The sequence below is a fragment of the Phoca vitulina genome, unplaced genomic scaffold, assembly GCF_004348235.1.
Source record: "Phoca vitulina isolate PV1807 unplaced genomic scaffold, GSC_HSeal_1.0 scaffold22, whole genome shotgun sequence".
Classification (NCBI taxonomy): Eukaryota; Metazoa; Chordata; class Mammalia; order Carnivora; family Phocidae; genus Phoca; species Phoca vitulina.
Genome location: NW_022589725.1, coordinates 4,184,053 through 4,204,784, shown reverse-complemented (window position 1 = coordinate 4,204,784; position 20,732 = coordinate 4,184,053). Strand labels below are relative to the sequence as shown.

At 49.0% G+C, this 20,732-nt stretch overlaps 1 protein-coding gene across 1 annotated transcript in view; it reads right to left on the bottom strand.

Moving 5' to 3' along the window:
- PTPRT (protein tyrosine phosphatase receptor type T) overlaps positions 1–20,732 on the bottom strand; it is a 1,068,951-nt gene that overhangs the window by 634,559 nt on the left and 413,660 nt on the right. The window lies entirely within an intron of this gene.

Below are 20,732 nucleotides of genomic sequence, written 5' to 3'. Positions count from 1 at the left end.
TGCCTGGAGCACTACAGGTATTCAGTGAATATTTGCAGGGAGTTGGATGGAAGAACAAGTAAAAAAAAAAAAAAAAAGACAACTGGTATACCAGTAAATGTACAATTTTCAGTAGAAAGTTTTTTTCTGGAGACTCCAGGGACCATATTTGCCAGGATCCACTGAGTCTTCCTGCTAACCCTCTATAGCTTCCATGACTCATCTTACCAACACCAAATCTGATCTTGTCACTTCTGTGTTTAAAGCCCATCCATAGTTCCCCAAGATCAAGCTCAAAGCCTTTGTCCTGGTCAAACCAGATCCTTATGATCTGACTCGATCAAGCTGTATCTCTATTGGTGTGTCTCCAGCCTGGAGTTCTATGCCTGTGCAGCACCACAGTTTGCACCATTCTCCAAACATCCCTGGGTCTTTGCCCACACTGTGCCTGCATCCAGAAGTGACCTTCCTTCTTAAAAATCTCCAGTCACCCTTCTAGAACTGGCTCAAATTAAAACTTCCAGTGAAGTATGCTGCACCCTTACTCACCATCTGTTATTTTTGTTCTCGCTGCAGTAACAGCTGTAAAAACCTTTATTAATCATCAGTATTCGGGCAGGTTGTATGCTGGACAACTTTTGTACCTTATCTCTAACCCAGTACTTCTCAGATTTTAGCACACATCATAATCCCCTGGCAGACTTTTATTTTTATTTTTATTTTTTCCTGGCAGACTTTTAAAACATAGATTCATATACCCTACTCCAGATTCTGATTTAATAGCTCTGGGGTGGTACCTGAGAATTTACTTTTTTCGGGGGAGGGGGCTATAGGAGGGGGAGAGGGAGAGAGAGAATCGCAAACAGGTTCCACACCCAGCATGGAGCCCATCACGGGGCTCTATCCCACAACCCTGAGATCATGACCTGAGCTGAAATCAAGAGTTGGACACTCAACTGAATGAGCCACCCAGGTGTCCCTGAGAATTTACATTTCTAATACGCTTCCAGCAATGATGATGCTGCTGGTCCATGACCAGAACGCTCTGAGTAGCACCACCTTACTTGTAGGTAAAATTATATTACCAGTTTGCAGGGGAAGAGAAGTTAGGGGACTTGCCACAGGTCAAACTATTCAGTGATGAGGCCACATTTTGAACCCCCATCTCTGGAGCCACAGCCTGAGCTCCCTTAACAACAGCAGGGACAGCAGCTGACATTTACAGACACCTCACTCCACACCAGACATTCCACCAAGCATCACATATATATTATCTCATTTAATCCTTATACCCTTCTGAGATGAATGCTATCATTGTCACGTTATAAATGAGGAGGAAACCGGCATGAAAAGAGTAAGTTATCCGAGGTCATACAGGCAGTGTGTGTTAAAATGGAGAACAGGGCCAAGGGACAATGACAGCATGCCCATACATCAACAATGACCATTTCCAATATGTGATGTTGTTCACCCTTCACTGCAATCATCCATTTCCATACAACTCTCCCCAGCCAGACTATATCTTTGGGGTCAGGGAAATCGTCTAATTTAACTTTACATCCTAGCTGCTGGCAAAATGTTAAGTGATTTGCAGATACATAAATGTGTCTGATGAATGAATAAATATACAAGACCGAAGGAGTAAACAAAGGACATGAAAACAACTGAAATCTTTACCACATGACAAGTAGACTGCCCCTCCCTAATAAAGGGTGTGACTGGATCCGCACAACTATTTGTAGAGGGGCTTCAAGGAAGCCAATCTGTCTTCAAATAAAAAAAAAAAAAACACCAAGGAAAACAAGAACACCAACAACAAAAACACTGTCTCAAGAAGCTGTGGGCTGGCATTCAAAGGCAGCTCCAGAGCCAGGCAAAAGACTGCAGGTTTGGCAAAACAAGGCTCCCCACTAAAAATGCTTCCCTTGTTACACTTTTAGCTAATTTCTCTTTTTTCTGAGCCTACCAGGGGTGTCAGTCTAGCAGATGCTATTCAAACTAACAGCTGCAAAGGAAGAGAAAAAACAGAGAGGAACTTTTCTGATGCTTGTAATCAAGGGTAAAAATAAAAGAGGCACAATGAAAATTAAGGAAAATAAACAGTGATCAAGTCTTTTTCTTTTCCATTGCCTGTGGAGTCTTGCTGTGTGTCCAACAATGGGAGAAGAACAGGACTGGGGTGTGGGATTCCAGGTCGGCTCCCCGCTGTACACAAGGACAGCAAGACGCCCACACTGAGCCCGAGCTATGGGACCAGGGAGACACGATTCTCACAGCCCCCTTCTCCCACGCAGAAGCTGAGCCTGTGGCTGCATAGGGAAAGAGCTGGGTGGGAGGATGGCACAGGCAGAGGAGGGGCATGAACCAGGGCTGAATGCTGCTTGGCCCTTGTCCGTGAGATGTGGGTCTGCACTTAGATACAGCCCTCGAGGCATCCATAATAATCTCTTGAGCAGTGGGCTGAAACCTGCCTGGAGGCCCAACCAAATTGTGGATAACCTGCTTCACCACACCTAGCTCATCTCATCTCTAGCTACACTCAGGATGGCATTTCTGCAGCCGGGCTCTATGCTTGGCTCTGAGATTTGGCCTCAACTGCCCTTGGCCAGGCTGAGTTGACCATGGCTGTCAATGAAGACAAATAATGACAATTTCTACCATGGGTTGGGTGCTGTGTTGTGGGCCTGTCTTGCTAGTCCTCAAACAGCTCTGTTATGCGGGTAGACATATCCCCATTTCACAGATGCAAAAGGTTCAAAATGATCAAAGTACAACACAAAACAAATGAATCCAGGCCTGTGTCCCCAGTAGAGCCTATCTGGAAAGCGACAGAGTGGGGATCCTCATCCTGGTATCTGGCCTGGAGCTCACACAACTCACCAGCACACTTGGGTGCTCTGACAGAGCGGGGACGTTAGGCTTCCAGACTCACTGCTGGGAACCAGACCCCCGAAAGGGAAGTAGCACAGTGGGAGTGGGAGTGCAGTGGGAAGCTGCTTTCAGACATAGCTGATCAGCCCTGGGAAACCAAAGCTGAAAGCAGGAGGAAGGGAGCCCTGGAAGTCAGTGCAGGTGCTGGAAGCAAGCAGAAGAGAGGAGGGAGGGGAAACCAGAGTCCAGGTAGTCAACGGACTTGCTCCATTTCACCCAGAACAGGTGGAGGACAGAGAGGACTGCAACAGAAGAAAGTGTGGGGGTTCCTGGGAGTCAACATCTGAGGAAGAGAAGGCATGCCCGGGAAACCATGGGTTGTGGGTTCCTGCTGCCCTTGTAGTAGATACTGTAGTATTCCGCTTATGAGGCAGGTGCACGCCTCACCCAGCAGCTGGGAGTGTCAACTGCAAAGTGCTCCCACTTTCATCCCTCTCCAGGAACTGCTTCATCCAAGGTTACTTTTGCTGGAGGTAAGGGGACATGGTCAATGGCACATGGGAATGCCAAGGCCCATCCTCGAGCCCAAATTAAGGCAATGCTGAAGGGCTGTCCAAGCTCCAAGGATCTCCCACCTCCAGTTGTAACCACACTGCAGGCCAGCTTCGCCCTCTGCTCAGTCCTGCCTTCCTTAATCCCGTATGGGTGGGCCTCCATAGAACTTCCCTGAATAAACCCTCTGCATCCAACTCTCTCAGATTTTGTTTCCAGGGAAGCCAACCGAAGAGATTCCCTCTGTCTCAGTGCTTCCCTCCACGTCCTTCAAGGAAACTTCTGGAGAGGAGGTGCACAGAATTCATGGGGAGGATGAGCAGTTGAAGTGAACACCTTCACCTGGACCCGAAGCACAGGCGGCTCCTCTGGTCCAACTGGACTCCTCCATGGTTCCAATGACCAGCTGCAAGCTTTCCACACTGGTTCTGGCACCAGCCGTTCAGCACAGTCTAATTACACCAAATTTTATTTGAGTCTTCACTGGGGCTGTCACTTCATCCAATTAAGTAGAGGTTATGGAAGGATCCACTTGTCATTACAGCAATTCCTCCTTGCGCTAAATGCTCCCAGAATCTTAACTACCAAGCAGGAACAATCAGAAAAGATGGCTCCAATGAAGACAGTAGTATTTCTCTTTCACAGAGACGAACATGGGCAGGCCCCTGAGCCCGACATGCACTACCTGTGTACAGCAGCTACATAAATTAGACAGGCCTAAATAAGTCAGGCTGGAGACAGGGATGGAAACAGAATGCAGATGAGGCTCACCACCAGACCAGCAACGCACGAATGTTGGGAGCCCACAGCGCTTGGGCAGCATGGCACAGCACAAGTCCTGAGCTGACAGCCAGGGGACATGGACTCAGTGCCCTGCTCTTTCTTACCTGAAGGGAAGACTTCCAACAAGCCCCCTCCTGTCCCCCATGGCCTCCACTGCCTTCAGCGATCTGGCCCCTAACCATCTCCCCAGCCCCCACTCCCAGTACTCTCACTCACTCCATTCCAACCACTCTGACCACCTGCAATTCCTGCAGCATGCCACACTCATTCCTACCTCTAGTGTGGCCTACTCAATGTCCCCTTTCCCTAGAAAGTCTTCCCACTCTTTAAATGGCTGACACCTTCTCATCCCCCAGGTCTTCAATCAAAACATCACTTCCTCCAAGAAACCCTTCTTGTTCATCTACCAAAATAGGTCTCCCCTTATTCTCTGCCACTATACTCTGATTCCAACATGGCCCCATCACAAGTGGTAGTAATATAGTGATCTATTAACTCTTTCAAAGTCCATCTCTCCCTATAAAATGGTGCTGTCCAATATGGTAGGCATTAGCCATGTGTGGCTAAACTAATGAAACTGAAATGCAATTTAAAATTCAATGCCTTAGTCACAACGGCCACATTTCAAGGGCTCAACAGCCCTATGTGGCTACTGAGTCCAGATAGCAGACAGGAGAGACAGAGATTTCCATCACCACAAAGAGTTCCCTTGGACAGTGCCAGTCTACAATACACACCTTGTGAGTCTGATCAGCCCCTCTATCCCTAGTATTTACAGCAGTGCCTGGGCATACAGTAGCCACCCAATAAATATTTAAGTGAATTAACAAACCAACAACAAATATTTCACATGGAGGGATGTTCAAAAGAGCTAAGAAGTGGGAATGTTCCTATTTGCTCGAGCAAGTTAAAGAAGTCTTCGTGGAGAAGGTGACATTTAAACTGAACTTTGAAAGATGACAGGGTGAGAGAAGGTAAAGGGGCACAGAGCAAAGAGAATGGCAGAGGGAAACCCACGGAAGGAAGGAAGATCATGCCGTTTCCTGTTTGGGGACTTGGCCGGGTTCTTGTCATTGCTGTTGGTAGCAGAGTTGAGATGAGCACCCAGGTTTCTTTCAAGTGTGATGTGCGAGGGCTCAGGGCTGAGATATTTGCTTCAGTGTCCAGAATTTAAACATATGCTAGTGAGCCATGCCATTGGAAAGCAAGAGAAATACAGCAATTCTTTAAAATTCAAGATGCGAAAAAGGAATACAGATGCTCCTATTTTAATAAGCTGCAAAAGATCCCATATCCTCTTCCTGGTCTGCTTCTTGTTGCTTCTATGCTGAAGATACACTTTAGCACAGACAGGTTGCACAGGAGATAAGGAATCAATCTCGGGAGAGATAAACAGAAAAGCTGACCTCTTGAGAAGGCTTCCGGGCATGAGAACACAGGGAGGCAACCTCATGAGGAAGTAGAGGTGCCCATAACGTGCTGGCACACACCTGATCTCAATCAATTCCCTCCCCAGATATAAGACTTAGATACCTGCCCTCCAGGTGAGATGTGCATCCTGACATCCACCTGGAAACAGGGAGACTCGGCTTCAGGAAGCCAGGGGGTGGGGGCCGAGGATCACGGGGGAGGAAACAAGGCAAATCACTGGGCATCACGTCCCTTTAGAGGAGGAAGAGTTACTCTCTTCTGAAAGACCGGCTCATTGATACAAGCAAACAGATCAGAACATGATACAGGGAGGAATTCCCAGGCTCTTCACTTTGCCTTGTGGAGATAAAAGGAAAAAGAAACAAAAGACTCCGGGAGAGAAGCTGGTAGGAGCCCATGAAGCTGCCCTGCATTAATCACCTCTTCACCCGCCCTTGCTGGCACCCTCTTCAATGCCAGCCCTGGGTCTTTTGCTGGGAAGATGCAGGTGGAGCTGTAGCTGGCTGGGGAGCTCATTAGTGCCTCACCGGAGCCAAGGGCTGCCTGCCTTCCAGAACATCTTTTGAACTCTCACTTTAGTTACTGCCTGGAATCAATATAATGCTTTGCCAGTCGGCTCTGTGTATTGCCCCCGCAGCCGTGACGGGCTACAGGCTTCTAAGCAGAACTGTTCGGGCTTACCAACACACATGCCTTGACTGCACAGGAAACAGCACTCCATCCTTGGCACACTGGTCCCCTGGGTTCCTCCTACAGCAGGGCCCGGATCTAGGGATGCGCTGGAAGTGGGGATCCAGTGGGTGCTGGGTGCTGGGGCAGTGTGGACAGAAGGTCCTAGTGACAACAGGGGTTATACTGCAAGGTACTTCAGGCAGTTCCAGAGATGGCTCGAGTCCCAACTGGGACCCAGACCCTGAAGCCAAGTCTCTTACTCAGACATGAAACCTCAAGAACACGATGTCTGAGATGTGTTTCCCTTAATGATTCCTCTGCTACCTGGCCCAGCTTCCAGCTGCCCTGCATATGGCTCCAGGGCCCAGGAGAATCTTAGCTCTACAGATGGCCCAACAGGCCTCATGCCTCTGACAGGCTGAGCTAGAGGACTGTGCAACTCTGCAACTCCAGCCGAGCTAGAGGACTCTGCGACTGGGATCCTCATGGGCCACTGGGAGTGTAAGTCCTGTGCAACAACATGGACTCCTGTTCTGCAGGGTGGTCTTCCAGAAGCCAATTTCTCTGCGGAGTGTAAAGGACTGCCCTGAGCCCCACCACACACCAGCAGGAAGCCAAGAGATGGTGTCCCCTCCTGCCTTCAGATTGTCTCTCAGTCAACCCTTAGCATCCACACCCAATACAGTGACACTGTTCTTTGAGGCCCCCTGACCACAACCTGAATAGAGAGCGGACACTGCCAGATTCCCACAGTTTAGGATTACAGGTCAGAGCTCAGTGGCATCCTCAAAGAAAATGATCTAGCCCAACCCCACATGTCAATGAGGGAACACTATAGCTACTTCCTTATTCAAGATCATACTTTAGGGATGCCTGGGTGGCTCAGTCAGTTCAGCGTCTACCTTCGGCTTAGGTCATGATCCTAGGGTCCTGGGATCAAGTCCTGCATTGGGCTACTTGCTCAGCGGGGAGCCTGCTTCTCCCTCTGCCTGCCGCTCCCCCTGCTTGTGCTCTCTCTCTGTCTCTGACAAATAAATAAATTAAAAAAAAAAAAAAAAACTTTAAAAAAAAGATCATCCTTTAAATGTGCTGTATTAGTCAGGGTTTGCTGTAGTAACAAACATCCCTGAATCTTAAAGATGTATACAGACACTTCTCTTTCTCAGGTCTGTGGGTCAGTGTGGCTTGACTCCGAGTTGGGTTCAAAACTGCTCCTTATGCCCCTCATTCCAGGAATGAGGCTGAAGGAGCAGCTGCTACCAACAACAGTGAGAAAGATGAGGAGCAGAAACATGTGACCTTTTCTTGACACTGGCACCCTGTTCCTTCTCCCACATTGTATTGGCCAAAACAAGTCACACGGCTAAGCTCAAAGTTGGGGTCCTGTCAAAGTTCAATGGCAAGTGAATTCTGCCCATGGGGTGGGATCAGGAAAAGTAAATATTTGCAGAACAACATAACATTCCAGCGGGGCTCAGCGAGGGCTTGGCACATAGTAATCTCTCAGAATATGTTAGACATGACCAATATTAGTATCATTATCATGATTAGCAGGAGCATTCTGCTGATGATTCACTGACATTCAGATAAGATTGAGGTAGATGAGGCAGAATATTGGGAGTCTGCTACTTAGGAGTGGCTCTGGGGAAGCTCAAGCCCTCTCACCTGGTCCAGACTGGTGCTGAGGACTGTGATGGGGCCAGCTGGGACTAATGGAGAGAAAAGAGGCTGCAGCCAGCCCAGGCCTGAACCCATGGCTGTCCTTGGGACCAGCAGGAATGCAAGGTAGCAAATCCCATGGAACAGTGAGGTCATGGCGAGGCCAGGATGTAAACCCAGTCCCCCTGACCTCCAGCCCCGGAGTAAATTCCCATTCCACTGTCACTAGGCAGGAGAGTATGTTGAGATGGAATGGATTTTTTTTTCTACATTACTTTTCTTAAGGGGAAAAAAAAAAAAAAACCTCTCAATGTTTATTTTTATTTCTTTTAGGCTGAGGCTTAACTCCAAAAATAGACAGTCTTTTTCAGTAGCCCTGTCATTAGCAGTTGCTACAAACACTCTGCCCCCCACACGTCGAACTGCAAGAACGATACTTGAAAGGAGCAGTTAGAACAGAAGTCTCCAGAGAATCCCGATGAGGGCAGTGGCTGCAGATCCTGGTGCCCAGAGCCTCTGCGTGGGTGCAGCCAGGAGCCAGGCCTCCCTCGGGGCTCCTTGGGTCTCTGTGGGGGCTGCCCGTGCCCTAGCATTTACCCTCCCATGTGCTTGAGCATGCGTCTCCCGCAGGGGACGGCGGGGCCTCTCATCCCCCCGACTTCACACCAGCTCTGTGTGCTTAGCAGTCCCTTCACCTCTGAGACTCTGATTCCTCACCTAGAAAATGGAAAGAATAAGAATTATAGCTTATTTGGGAAATACTCATCATTTTGTTTACATAAAGAACTCCCGGATTTCATTTAAGCAGCTATGAACAGAATTCCTTCTACACACAGTGATCCTGGGAATAAAGAGAGAAACTGAACACAGTCCTTGTCTTCGAAGACATTCTAGTCTAGCAGGAATTTCTGCTGAGTACAGATTTGGGGACGTATACCCTAATTTTCAGTGGTGGGGAAGGCTGCCAGGGAAGGCTTCTCTGGAGCGGAAATGCTTGGGCTGAGCCATTGAAGAGCTAAGTGGGGAGCGACATTCCGAGCCATGGGCCCAGTGTGTGCAAAAGCGTAGAGGCTGTCTGTAATGGCCGAGGCTGTTTTCTAGCCCAAGTGCAGTGTAAAGGTGTGGAAGAAAAGAGACTGCAAAGGGCTTTGCTCATCCTTCCCAATAAGCAGTACTGAGGTCTTATAACGGGCGTGTTCACACAACAAGCGTCCATGAGCCAAGCAGTGGGGACACAGGATGAGCAAGCACAGACCTCACGTCTGAGCACATGGAGCCCTTCGTCTAATGGACTGGACACATTTGCTAAAAGATGTGCAGTTTAGAGAGGTCTTCTTAGATGATTCGGGTGGGCAAGGCAGACTCAGAAGGCCAGGAACCAGGCACATCAGAAGGTCACACGAGGAGTGAGGCCACTGGCTGGTAGTGGGACTAAAGTCTGTGGGGTTGTCTGAGAAAGGAGTTCATGGAAGGGGTTCAAGAGAGCTATGGGATGCAGAGGCACAGAGTCCAATTTATGGAGGCAGCTCCTTCTGTAGGCAATGGAGCCACTAGAGGTGGGGTCTTGTTTGGAAACAGGGTCTTTGCAGATGTAATCAAGCTCGTACTGGACTAGGGTGGGTCCTCATTCAATGACCTGTGTCCTCGTAAGAGGAGGAACATTTAGACACAGAGAGACACAGAGAAGGCCCTGTGATGATGGAGGCAGAGATCAGAGTGACGCGTCTCTAAGCCAAGAAAGGGAGGGGAAGGAAAAGGAAAAAAAAAAAAAAAAAAAGGTCCTACAAAAGTGCCGACACCTTGATGGACTTCCAGGCTCCAGAACAGTGAGGAAATAAATTCCTCTTACGTGAAGCCACTCTGTTTATGGCCGTCTGTCATGTCAGCCCTAGGAAACGAACACAATCGCAGATTGACTCTGTCCCAGTGAGCTGCCCTGGGGGTGGCAAGCACAAGTACCCCAACAAGTGTATTGCGAGCCAGGGCCCTGGGTTGGCGGCTCCCGTTCTGGCCCCAATACCGCTCATACCTCACAACCAACCTGAGAGGTGAGCCTCTTTGACGGGGGTCACATGCAGGGGGGAATCGAGGCTTGCATGAGCCCAGCAGCATGCCTGGGTCGCAGAGCTGCCAGGTGGCAGAGCTGGGGTTTGAACACAAGTCATCCTGTGGCCTGCTTTGGGGCTGTAGGGACATATGTAAGCAGTCCCTGTCTGCAAAGCTCTCGTTATTTACAGAATTAAGAACCGCATTTTTAACACTCTCTGAAATGACCTCCCTTGTTAACTCCTTTCCCTCTTTTCTCCTCCTCTAGAATGTACGCTCCAAGATAAAAGCCCTGTCCCCACACAGATCTTTGGTGTATCCCTTGGGTCTAGAAGATTCCTGGGACAGAGGAGGTGTGTCATGAACCTTTGCCTCGTTGACCAATCAGTTAATAGGGGCATTTGCAGACAGCACCGCCCAGGTATATATTTCTATACTGGCTTAACAAAGTAGTAAATGGAGCTAGCTGCTTGCTGTCCTTGACCAGAGGAGAAGACTCACAGGAAGATGCCAGTGCAGCCCCAGCCCATTCCCAAGTTATCAGGACTGGGGAAGCCGCTGCCAACAAGTCCAAGACCTACGGTATCACCCCCAATGCTGGCATGTAACAAGGCATTAGGAAGTGACAGAAGGCTGAGACGCAGAGGGCAGGGACAGAGGGAGTAAGGAGTTGGGAAGGACGGAGAGGGAGGGGGACAGGGTAGGGGAGCGGAGCTTCCCAGGAGGAAGCAGCCCACCAGAGGGCACCGGCAAGCAGGTACAGGGAGCCAGTTACCATTTGTGACCTGAAGGAATGACAGGGCTGGGGGGGGGGGAGGGGGGTTTGAGAACGGAAGCCAGGAAGCAGAGAGCAAAGACAGACTGGACTCAGAGAGGGACAGACACAGACACATGTCTGGTTCTGAAATGGCCGTGCCTCGGAGTGAAATTCATTAAAACAAAGTACATCATTGTTATTTAAGCCTGTTATTTAACCAAGGGACCCAGATTTAGACCACGCCTACAAGTGCATCCTAAATCCTCCCCTCACTGTTCTAGAAAGCCCCAGAACAGCACACACACCAGGGGTGCCCCGCCCGCGCCCGCCCAATTTCTGTCTGCCTAGAACCCCTCGTTCAGGGAAGGGTCCCACCCCACCGCATCTTCCAGGAGCACCTCAACTCCTCACACACTGCCTCGCTGGCTGCAGATGGGGACACTGGGTTCCCACGGGGCCCTTCCCCATGCTACGGGGCAGAACAGCTGGTCCAGCACTGGTTATCCACCCAGGCAGGGATGTTCAAAATCCTCTCAGGAGATGGACATTCAGACAGAGAGAGACGAAAACTCTCTCACTTGTTAAACTAGAAGGGTGGACCTGAAGCCGCCAGCCCCGTTTTGCCCCCACCATTCCCCATGAGCATACCTACGAATAACATTGAGGAGGAACAAGTAGAATAGGAAACACAGAAAGGAGACAGAGTCCTGATTCCACCATTCAAGCCTTGGGATGTGACTCTACACGGAGGCAGCTCCATGCCCGGGCATCCCAGGGACACGTGCCCTCCCTCTGGGGCTGTATCCAATTAGACGAGGAGCACTGCCGCTCAGCCCTGAGAGGGTCCAGACTGAGCACAGCTCCCCCTCTCCATCCTCGCCTCACAGCAGCCGCTGCTGGGCCCACCCGCCCCTGACTATGTCAATAACCACACACCTTTGGCAGGACAAGCGTGAGGTGTGGGCAGGGCTGTGGCCTGCAGAGATCTCCAGGTAAGTCTTGAGGTCCCAGGCAAGAGTGGGATCCACGCTGGAGGTAAAATTGGGCCCACTTCTGAGATGCACAAGAAAGGCAAGAGGAGAGTCATTCATCTGCCAGGCAGAATTAATCCAAAGCCAATGGAGAAGTAACTGGCAAGTGGGGCTGGCAGAAATGAGCTGTGCAAACAGGTCCCAGAGCCACTGTCTGCTGCCAGGATGCTCTGCCTCCGAGCTCCTGAGGGTGCAAGAGAGGGGAGGAGCCAGGGCAACAGGGCAGGAGGCCAAAGTCTTCAGAGGAGACAGCAGCCACCAAGAACTTCTTGATGGGGTGGCCAGAGCGCTTGCCAGAGCACGCATACCCCACATCCCATTTGGACGCGTTCACATAACTGTGCTATAAGCCCCTTCCCTTGCCCTAAATCCTCCAAAGTCAGCCACACCTCAAAGAGTGTGTGTTTGTGGGTGGGGGGGGGTGTATGTACGCATATGTATGTGTCAAGGAAAGAATGAAAGGAAATTGAGGAAAGAAGACCAAGTTCCAAATTTGGATGGCGTAGAGCAGAGAGAATGTGTAAGGAGTAAGAAGTAACTGACACTGAAAACCAGGGGAATAGAAACCAAAGAGTTAGAAGTGACCAGAATCTGCATCCCCAGAAATATGCAAACATATGAAACAGACTTCATTCTACCCAAATCTCAAAAGGCAGGGTAACTTCTGTTGGCATCCTGGCTGCAGACAAAACTGGGATTATGAGAGCTCCTCTCAGATGCAACCCCAGGAACACCAGTCATGGGCTCTTCTCATGCAAAGTCAATGACAACAGGTGTTTCTATGAGCTGCCTCTCCGCAGCTTCTGGAAATGGCAGGGCAGCCCTTGATGACCTGGGGATCAGGAGTCCCAGAGTCATGGCTGATAAGGTGGGATGGGCAAGGTGGTAGCTTGGTATTGGGCCGTAGAGGTGGGGCCCCTAGACACAGCAAGAGGACCAAGTCCACACCCAGCCAAGGCCTGGGAGGTGGGTATTCTGCCATTTCCTTCATCCCTGCTTATCACAGAAACCAAGGAATAAAATCAACAGAGCCTAGGATTCAGCAAAGATAGGCAGAGACATCTGGAGGACTCACCCTTGTTCCTAGGTCTATAGGCTTCCTTGGTTACTTAATGGAGTGCATCAGTCTAGCTAGGGAAAGAAAGGTGAAGGGGGAAAGGGGCAGTCAGCTCATTGCCCCCAAAAGAAGTCACAGGGATGAGTATAGACGTGCCTGGGGCAGCAGTGCCCAGAGAGCAGGAGCACCTTTGAGATGAGTCAGTCCAGATGGCATCAGGCAGAGAGAATCAGCTAACTCCGTTCACCACGAGGTCAAACTCAGCGAACCCCTTTCTGGCCGCTGTCGGACTCCCACAAAATTCCAAGTGGGAATTATGGCACTGTCCTGATGCTGTGGGTGTCTGTCCACTATACCAGTGGAAACCTTAGAAAGAAGTCTCTGTAAGCCATCAAGGTAGGAGAGGACTGAGTCAGGGCCATTGGTCATGGCTGGTTCACCTGCTGCTCATTCACGTAACAGCCTGATGAGATTATGGGTGGGGAACGTGGTGCTGGGCTCCACACATCATTCAGGGATGCAGACTTCTCTCTAGAGATGCCACCTGCCTCATCATACGATCTCCAATGTCACAACAGGAGGGGAAAAGACAGGGGCCTAGTGCATGGGAGATTTTGTATAGGTCTGGCCTGGAAGGGACATAGATCGCTTTGGCACACATTCCTTTGGCCTCAGCTGGATGTAGGAGTCTGAGAAATGTAACCTTCCTGCCTACCCAGGAGAAAAAAAATAAATGATACAGAGAACAAATAATATCATCACATGAGTCTTTAAACTTTCCCAGCTGGCATGAAGTAGGTCCCACACTCTGGACTTCTATGCCTTATTTCACTGAGCCTCAGAAAATACAAAGCAAATAACAGCACTTTTTTCCCTTTTATAAAAGGGAAAACTGAGGCTCGGTCCCTTGGTGCAGTTTAATTCAACAGCAAAAAGTGGGCAGAGCCAGGAGTCAAACGCAGCCCTGCCGGCTTCTAAAATATAGCCTCCTGGCCTTCCCTTAGGAAGGGCACTTTCAACAGCTTGTAAAAGGCAGGAGAATCCCAGTCCTCTCCCGTGGGGCCCCAGCGGTCCCCCCCTCACGTGTGTGAGAGATGAGAAGAGCAAGCCATAGGGCACATTTTGCCAGTGATTAACTCAAACAGGAGGCCTTCCCTCCCTAGAACAGATGATGAGCTGCTCTGCCAATAAGGGTCTGCTCCATACCACCAGGCCGAGCTCCATCAGAAAGAAGCAGTTCCATTTATTGGGCTGTGAGTCACATCTGCCTCTAGATACACATAGAAAGCAAGAGACCTGCTACTCTGACTAATAATGAAAAGCTGGTGCAAGCAAATTTCATTTAAAAGAGAAGAGGCCAAACCCTAGCCCCACTGCTACCAGGGGAGTATGAAGAAGTATGAAGAAACACAACGATCAAATGCATTCAAAAACAAACACAAAGACAAACAAACAAAAAAACACCCTTAAATAAGTAAAGAAATCCACCTGCCCAGCTGGTGGTGAAACAGAAATTTTATATCATCCTAAGAGCCCCACGATTCCATAGAGCTGTATCATTGGTTTTCCACACTATTTATGGAAAGCATTCTATTGTTTCAGGGGGCACTAAGTTTGAAACCCACCTGTATAATACAGCCCTGGCTTATGACAAACGGGGAAGCAGAGGCCCAGAGAAATGGTCATTCAAAGCTAACTAGCTGTAAAATGGAAGCTACCTTAGTTCTAAGCTAAACCTCACCGAAACACTGGTTTGGAATTCCCTGGATCCGGATGGCAGCACACCCTGGGCAGGGGACAGGAGTGTGGGGTTTAAAAATGCAGTGTAGGCATAATGAACCCCACTGATTACACTGGGAACCCGCTGCTCCCCCCAGCCCCCAGCCCAAACTGCTAAAATACTTCTTTTTGGCATCTGCATCTCGCTAACTGCTCCAACTTTATTTTTATGTAATGTTTAAACGTGCTGCCATGATGAAGAGCCACTTCTAAATGATTGGTGGTGCTTGTTTTGAAGTGCCAAGTGCTGTGCTCTTCCTCCTCTCTCCATCCCATCCACTCGCAGTTGGAATCACTGGGCTCCACTGGTAGGTAGACTGACTTGGTTGGAGAGGTGCTGTGCTAGGGGAGACCGGGCACAAGGACAGCTCCCCTGGTCACACTGGGCTGACTCAGACTGTTCACCTGGACAGCCTGCCTATTGCACCAGGTCCTCATGAGACCAGAGCCCCAGCCCACTCCCTGCCCCACCATTCTGCTCTCAGGTTCCCTCACATGGGGCTTGGGTCTTACCCTGTGATACACCTGACAGGGCTATCGCTGGTCCTCAGACTCCTAACATAAGACCCACCCTTCTGGATAGGGCTTCCAAGCTGTCCCATCTGGCCAGACCCTGCCTGAGCTCCCACTGTTCCTGAGCTTCACATGCCACAGCCAAGGCCATGCCCACCCCCTTTCCTTAACATAAACACACAGTTTCTGCCCTCATATGTTCTGGAATTTGCCCACACATGTTCTGGAATTTGTAGTCTCGACATCGATAAATAGTAGTTGGAAAGAGAAATACTGTTTAACCGTTAAAATAAAAGCAACACCTGGAAGAAAAAAAAAAAAAAAGGATAATCATCCAGCCATCTGGTAGACTTTTGGGCCCAGTATCAGTGAGAGATAGGAGAAGTATCTTCTCATCTCTTCAGAAGTAGGAGAGAAAGCTCTGGTTCAAGAGGATAGGCCTGGGGAGGCTGCTAATGACTTTTCTTCATCCAACCTGTATCAGTTAATCTAATGCTAGCTGCTGTAACAAACAGACCCCAAGGCATAGTAGCTTCACACAATAATAATTCATTATCGTTTCAATAACAGGCCTGCTTAGCAGGCAATTTTTCTCCACAGGGTGACTCAAGGACCCAGAATTGTTTGATATTTTGACTCCTCTGCCTTCTAGGGGCTTGGAGTCATCTGCACACAACCAACTAAAGAGGGAAGGAACAATGTGGAGAATGGCTGCGTACTTTTTTTTTAATTTAAATTCAATTAGCCAACATATAGTACACATCATCAGTTTCAGACGTAGTGTTCAATATAATTCATCTGTTGCATATAATACCCAGTGCTCATCACATCACTTGCCTACTTTTTAAACACTCTGACCCTGAATGTACTTCCGCTCACCGTTCTTTGTCTGGAGTGAATCACAGGGTCCCACTGAGAATAAGGCAGGCTGGGAATTGTAGTCCTTGGTCAGGCAGCTGCTCTGAATCACAGCTCCACTCAGCGGAAGGGGTGGCTCATGTGTTTGGTGTACACATAGCAGCTTCACGGACCTGACAGCCAGAGATTCTCACATTCCCAGCACTGGGTAGTTAGTCTGCAATTTCCTTTTACTGCGTCTCCATAGGTGTTTAGTGGAAAAATGGGAGAGGGGAGGCCACAAGAGCACAAGTCACAGTAAACCAAAAGTCAATGTCAATTTTTCCGAGACTGTGGCTCAGACCAGCGGAATCACTCCTTCACAGCCACATAACTAGCTCTACCTTCTTTCTCCCACATCTCTCCACCCCCCACCCCTACCGCAGCCACCAGAAGCCCACAGGATTGCAGATAAGTGCAGAGCATCAGGGATAAAGAGACCACCCCATGGGGAGGGGGGAGGGACAGGGTTTCACAACTAGCCCTTGGGGCTGGCTAACTGTTGGCTATGGAGGCTGTTCTGTGCTTTGTAGGAAGTTTAGTAATATCTCTGGCCTCCACATACTCCCTCCAAGGTATGACAATTAAAAATTGGACACTGCCAAACATCCCCTGAGGGACAGAAGAACCCCCAGCGAAGGGTCTAGACGGAGGCCATACATAACATTTCGGAGGGGAATTCAGCTCCAGGGTGGGGAGGGAGAAAATGATCTGTAGCATCCCTTCCAAATCTGGAGTCCATGGTTTAATTGAGTTTAACTGGGCCTAAAACTTAGGTTCTCAGAAGCAATATTCCATGAATATCTGTCACAGAATAGAACATTATGGAAAATTAGCATTAGGAGACCCAGAAAAAAGTCTCCATTACAGTAGGAAGAGGACAGATTTCAGGCAGTGGGACCCTAAGTAGGCTGGGTAATTAGGCTTCCGCATCCTCATCTGAAACATGGGAGCAGGTGAGGATCTAAAGGAACCTCCTGTGAAATATCCAGGGCAGTGTCTGGCATGCAATAAAGGGTCTACAAATGCCAGCTAACTACAGACCTTTCAGCTCATTCCATACCTCAGATAATCCTTCCATTTGAACACAGGAGGGTAATGTTCCAAGTGAATGAGGATTTAATGCAATTGCCATTTGATTTAATTTCCCAAAGCGTTAAAAGTGTTAACGCAACACATCAGCATGCAGCTGATAAAGTAGTCAAAATAATTCAAGGAAACCAATACTTGTCAGGTTTTATTTATCCACATTTACGCTTTTTTAAAAATAAGCTGGTCTTTGTGCCCATATAGAATACAATATACATAGATTTCTCCCGGTTCGCCTCCCCCACACACACACACACACATATGCTCAAATTAAGTTTCCCACTTTCTTTCCATCTGTCATTTTTCCCTTCCCATGAAAAGCTAGCAGTGACGTTATGCAAGGAGGAGGGAGCTGGGGCTAAGACTGGGCAGCTGGCAAATGTGGGGTTGATGAAGACAATCATAAACATATGAACAGCACTTTGTTTACACAACATATCTGTGACCCCTCCCTCAAATCTAGGGGGATCGGCACTATTGTTCCTTTTTATAATTAGGGAGTCATGAGGTGACATTCCTAATTCTCACATAGCTAATACAAGATTTGAACCCAAGACCTCTGATTTGCAATTTAGATGTTCTTGCCAATAGCAGCCATGGCAAAAATATAAGAATAAGAATAAGAATAAAATAAATGCAACCCATTAATAAAAGTTAAGACTGAAGAAAGACGAACCTAAGAACCCAAGCATCAGGATATTTTTCTACTGAACATGAAGGCTGCAAAGATGATGAAGATGCTCAGGTTTTTTTGCATAGCATCTTTCTGGAAACTCAAGGTCAGACATGGGGGTTGGGGGGGGGAGAGGTGGGCCAACACTTGGAGACATGGGCTGAAGGAGGTACACTCAAGTGGGTAGGACTTAGTGGGGAATGGGGAGGGCTCAACCTGAGACAAGCTTTCCCTTGACTGGCACTGAAGAAGGCCCAGAGGTTTCTTAAATAACCATGAGAATGGCCCCATGGTAGACTGGATAAGTAGCATGGCCATGGCAGGTCAACTGAGACCCCAAAATTGCAACAAAGCAGGACAAAGGCCACACCAGTAATACAGGGACCTGTAAATCTTATGGCTTCCACAGCCAAGAAGAAAAGAATAAAGCAAAGGAGAACAAGACTAAAAGGAAAAGATAAAAAAGTGGTATAAAAAGTGGCATCCATCAAGAGGATGGAACCTGCCCAGAGACAGGAGGGAAACCTAAGGTTCCAAGAGTAACGAGAACCTTGGAAAAGGAAGGTGTGAGGAAGAATCTGCAATGCTATGCATGCCTGTGAAGGAAGCACTGAGAATGTTGCTGGATATAGCAAATGTTCGAACCCCTTCTATATGCCAGGTATCCTGGATCCAGCAGGAAGCAAGACCTACAGAGCTTCTGCCTTCAGGAGATTATGCAGTATAGAGATATAAATGACAATGGCAGACAGTGATAAGGGCTGGGAAGAAAACCACAGACTGGAACAATGGTATAGCGTTACAGGTGGTAGGATGGGTGCTATTTTAGATAAGGTGCTCAGGGGAGGCTCTCTGAGAAGCTGATGTCCGCGCAGAGACCAGAATGAATAGAACAAATGAGCCATGTAATTATTTGGAAGAAAAGCATTTTAGGCCAAGAGAGAACAGCAAGTGCAAAGGTCCTGAGGTCAGAACTATCACAGTGTGGGGTTCAAGGAAGAGGAAATGGACCAGTGTGGCTAAAGAAGAGGATGAAAAGACAAATACAGGAGGCAGGGGGTCAGGAATCAGAGAGACAGAGGAGCCAGATCTAGAAACCATGTTAAGAAGTTTAGATTTTATTCTGAGTGGGAGATAGGACTACTGGAGGGTTTTGAGCAACAAAATGCCATGACTTATTTTCAAACTATCACACAGGCTGCCGCAGACAGAATGGACCTCAGTGGCGCAGGAGTGGGAGAGGGAAAGAGCTGGTACAGTCATCCAGCCGAAAGGAGGGAAGGACTGGTCCTGGGCAGCAAGCGGCAAACTGGCCTGGCAGTCAAATGCAGACCCCCACCTGCTTCTTTAAGTTTTATTGGCACACAGCCACACTTCATTATTTACATATTTTCTAAGGCTTCTGCTACAACAGTAGAGTTTAATAGTTGCAAAAGAGCCTGTATGGCCCCGAAGCTGAAAATATTGATTACCGTGCCCTGTACAGGAAAGGTGGACCGACCCCTGGTCTAGGGTGGAGAGTGGCAGGGGTCCAGGTACACCGAGGGAGTGAGTTTCCAGGGCAGAGGCTCTTCCACCCCAAGCCCACTCTCTGACTGCTGAGCAACACAGCCCCCCAGCTCCTCCTGGCCTCTAAGGGCTGGCAGAGAACAGGGACAGACGCTCCAAGTCCAGTTCGGATGGCAGCCTTTGAAGAGCTCCTGTGGCTGCCCAAGCGAATCGCTCAGAGTGGGTCCTGGCTTTGTGTCTTCTCCTAGCATACAGCTGCCCTTCCCGGCCACTGTCACTGATGAGGCACGGATGGGCCAAGAGCCTCCGTCACATTGGAAGCCTACAGATGCCGCAGGGTCCATGTAGCACAAGCTGCTGGATCCCACACTTGCCTCTCTCAGGCCTTATTTTTTCAGTGACTGGGGGCCAACTTCCAACTCTCCTAATCTGAATCTCACTGGCTGTGGGCTTTCTCCAAAGCCCCGGGAGGCCGCCCTCTGTCCTACCCAACAAGCCTTAAGTACCAGGACCTTAACACCCCAGGAACAGCCCTCGACCACTGACTGGTGGGGGTTGGGGTACAAATACCCCAGCTCTCTCACACCTGAGGAATCTACGCGGAATCCTCGGCTTCCCCAGGAGAAATGAGCTCCAGATGTCCACAATGGTCACTTGCTTGAAAATGCCTTTTGTGACTGCCCTTTCTCCCCACCTCACCTCTCAATGTCCCAAACAAACCTCTGACACTCAAATTCCTGCCAAGTCTGCTTCTAGGGGCCCCTGTCCTGTTTGCCTCTGATCTTCACTTCTCTTCCAAACACAGGCTGTGCCTTTTACCATTGCCACCTGCCTGACAATGGCTTTCCACTGGTCACAGTCAGGACCAGGGAAGAGAAGAACAGATGGATGCAGAGGTCCAGTCTCATAGTGCGTGCACTACTGTCTATGGACCATGGATGGGGGAGTTCCATCAGAGCCCCGACTCCTACAGAATAAAGCTCCAACTCTGTTCTAGTACAAAGACTTCCAATACGGCCCCCGACCTACATCTGCAACCTCAAACATGACACCCATTCATGTCTGAAAACTGCCCCAGGCCGCCCCTGCTCACGAGCCTGCCAGGCTGAGGAGTCCTCACAGACGGGAGCACTTAGAAAAACTTTCTAGGACTTTCTCAAATGGCATCCATTGTTCCATTTTCTCAGCTCACACCGATGACAGGGCTACTATATTGAATTTTCTAAGAAACGTATAGAAGAAAGAGCACAGTCTGGGGCACCAGCAGGCCTGGCTTTAAATCCTGGCTCCATCACATATGAGCTGTGTGACTTTGGGAAAGTTACTTAACCTCTCTGAGCCTCTGTGCCCTCATCTGTAAAAGGGACACACTAACAGCCCCTATAGAATACTGTTATTAATAGTATCAGTAAGATAGGGCAGTAGGTACCCAAC